This window comes from Halyomorpha halys, unplaced genomic scaffold, assembly GCF_000696795.3.
Source record: "Halyomorpha halys isolate HHAL.00 unplaced genomic scaffold, Hhal_1.1 Scaffold165.1, whole genome shotgun sequence".
NCBI lineage: Eukaryota > Metazoa > Arthropoda > Insecta > Hemiptera > Pentatomidae > Halyomorpha > Halyomorpha halys.
Window position 1 is genome coordinate 204,582 of NW_027111427.1, and position 3,412 is coordinate 207,993.

The 3,412-nt window shown below is 26.8% G+C and overlaps 1 protein-coding gene across 2 annotated transcripts in view; it reads left to right on the forward strand.

The window, feature by feature from the left end:
• The first annotated feature begins 999 nt into the window (after positions 1-999).
• Positions 1,000-3,412, forward strand: part of LOC106678870 (uncharacterized) — a 46,984-nt gene continuing 44,571 nt past the window's right edge. The window contains exon 1 of one of the 2 annotated variants that reach the window (XM_067049429.1): positions 1,000-1,147. The gene's annotated coding sequence lies outside the window, so the exon portion shown is untranslated. The remainder of the gene's footprint in view (positions 1,148-3,412) is intronic. The other variant, XM_014417673.3, reaches the window with a different exon arrangement.

Sequence of the window (3,412 nt, forward strand, 5' to 3'; positions counted from 1 at the left end):
TGTGTCTTGACAATCCCATTCTGGTCGGTAAATCAAGTTATCAAGGAGTGATAACTTCGACGAAATGATCCAGAGAGGACCAAAGACCCACTCGCCAAACTAGGTCATTCCCAAACAAAGCAATATTGTAGTAGATAAGCAAATTCATTATAACCCTCCTTACAAGTGATAGATGATACATCTTCGACTTGCGTATTCTTAAGATTCATGTTCGACATTTTATCGTATAAATACCATGTCTTGTTTGAAGAAAGTGTGTTTTTCAGGAAGATTTTTACAAATTACGAATCGATCTTCAGCAACTTAGTGGGGTACGATCTGGAAGAAACAATGTTCACTAGCATCTCAATGCCAATGACATGCCATTCAGTATAACTTAAGTAACAAAAATGGCCTGAACTTCAAATTCATTACTTAAAATATTTACATGACGATAAAATGACCTATTTATTGAAGATAAATAAGTCTTGACGTAATAAATAAGAGCTTGACGAAACTATTTGATTCTTTCCGTATGAATAGGCTTTTTATACTTGAGATGATTATATGAGGCCACAAGTCACTCCAGGATAATCCTTGGAAGTATATTGTCATTCACCATCTCGTTTCAAAAACGGCCGGTTTTCTTTCCTAGTTTGGAACATGGTCTCGTACAAAAACAGTTTTATATTGTAAATTCGACGATTCCATAGATCGTACTATAAGCTGAAATTTGTGACATCTTTACTAGCTTTGGGACGTCCCCAGTACAGAAATTAATCCCAGCTTTGGATACAATCTTTGGAATACGTCCAATTCAAAATAAGATCAAAACTTTTTGTCAGATATGCCAGTGTTAAAAACAAATCAGCATTATTACGTATGATGGGATGAATTCTAGATATATAAACGAATCGATAATTTAAAATCGAATATGACTTGGCAAAATTTCAGGGAATTTACTTATGGAAAAAATATATAATTAATACTTCTTTATATTTTCTTTAAATTGTGAAATAGTTTAGACTGTTAGTCTCTGAAGGTTTTAAAAATAGCATGCCGTCTATTATTTGTGCGGGCCTGACCGCCCACACCTGTTTCTCCCGACTCCTTTGCATTTCTTGTGAAGGACTCGAAGAAGCATATCCTTCAGGATTAAAAACTATACGTAAGTTTTTATTATATTCTTTGTAATGCTTTAATAAATTATTTCTCCTAATTATCCTTTTATATATTTTTGAAACGGACCTTTTTTAATGTAAAAATTATAACATACACAATATGGATGAAAACATGCTACAATGCCAATTAAATCAAATCCTATTTAATTTTTTTTTTACAATCCCTCATTATGAAGTAATCGAAACCTTTATAAAAAAAATCCGATGTTTCGCTGTATGCTGGGTCCTTATCACTACTCATGTCTAAAAATACCTCTGAAAGCAAGTAAATGTTTTAGAAATGTGCAATTGATTCAACAATAAGTCTAAAAACATGAATATAAAAGTATTGTAGTAATCAAATTCACTTCTTCTTCAAGTATTTCTTGAAGAAATCTCATGTAATAAATATTATCCAAAATAATTTCTGAAATCAGTACATCCATAATAATAATTTAAATAAGCACAGAACTCAATGCATGGATTAGTATACACAATGCTCATGATATATCAGTATATCAGGGAGATAATAATAAAAACAAAAAACCTTTCTTTGAATTTGAAATTAGTTAACGTTGACTAAATTATTTTTTTCTTGTCGAATTTTAATGTTATTTAGCATTAATAACTCAAGGGGTGTTTTTCACCAATTTTTTAAACATTTTTCTTCTACATTCTAGTCACATTATTAAAATTATATGTTTTCATAAATACTACTTCTAAAAGAATTTATTATAAGTATACGTCATTTTTCTTAGATCCTAATAATTAAAAATGAGTCCCACAAAAAATAAAATAATCATAGTAAAATTAAATTATATTGATATTATATTTTTTATAATGCTACTAATTATATTTTCTATACTACTGCACGTTTATTTGAGAAACATTTCTTAAAAATCGGATTGATCAATCACTTTTATATTTTTGGTCAAATAATATTGATTCATGATACTTAAACTCAGTTTTTTAGAGCCTTCTTTATAAATGTAATAAACATTGTTTAATCTTCTACGTGTGTGTATAATATAATTTTTTTAGTTCAAAAATCAGTACATGTTCTGACACAGATATGAATATTTAAAACTTTCACCTAAGTTACACAATTGTTTTCTTAGAGTTTAATTTTTGCCAAAGATATAAAATTTCACAAAAAATTGAAAGGCAATTCTGTTTATACAAAGATAATTAAAATAACATTAGAGGTAATAATTTAAAATATAATAGCAATAATATTATCAATGTGTTGGCAGGCACATCTCACATACTGCACTCGTTATTTTGAAGAAATTGTTCGTGTAGTGTTATCATATGTTTTTATCATTAAATACTCATATAAAGTACACATATTATATTTCATTTATTTAATAATTTAACATTAACATTATAATTTCTTATTATTTTATTTTATTTTTTTTTCAAGTTTTACAGTCTTAATAGAATTTCATTAAATCTAATTTTCACAAAAGTAAATTTAAAAAAATAAAATTAAACATTTAAAGCTATTAGGCATTTTTCAGATTGGCTTATCTGTCTGTTATTGATAAAAAAAAAGAAAGATATAAGGCATAATGTATTATTAAATTTAATTTCTTTTTTTTTCTACTAATACTTTCTTAATGGTAATAGGAAAATTTTGTGATAGAACGAATCGGTCCATAAAGCTTTGGAAATTCCCCAGAAGACGAAATCGGCTACATTCCATCGCATGCAACACGAATAAACTTCGAATTTTTGCAGTATAACTCGAGGCTTTTATTCTTTATCAAAATCTTGGAAATTAATTATTATTGTTTATGGAAATTAATTATTTATTTATTATTATATTATTTTTAAATATAAACCAAAATGATTGAGGAAAAATGCTTAGGACCACATAAAACGTACACTGTCTAAAATAAAACTATAGAATAATAAAAATATGTTTCTTTTATTTTTAATTCTTCTTTACATATTTATTCCACATTTTGGCAATCTTTCCTTTCCATTGATTTTTGTGAAACACTTTTCTTCTACACCCCAGTCACATTATTAAAACTATATGTTTTCATAAAGTATTGATCATTTTTTCTTGGAGTTTTTTATCTACAATATATTAATCGATATTACACACAAATTTAATTTTTTTAAAAACACAGATGTCCTGAGGATTTTTTCCTCGATCTTTCTGACTGGTAATAATTAAAAATGAATCCAACAAAAAAAAAATAACCATAATAAAAATGTTCATAGTAAAATTATGTTATATTTATATTATTCAATACAAAATTAAC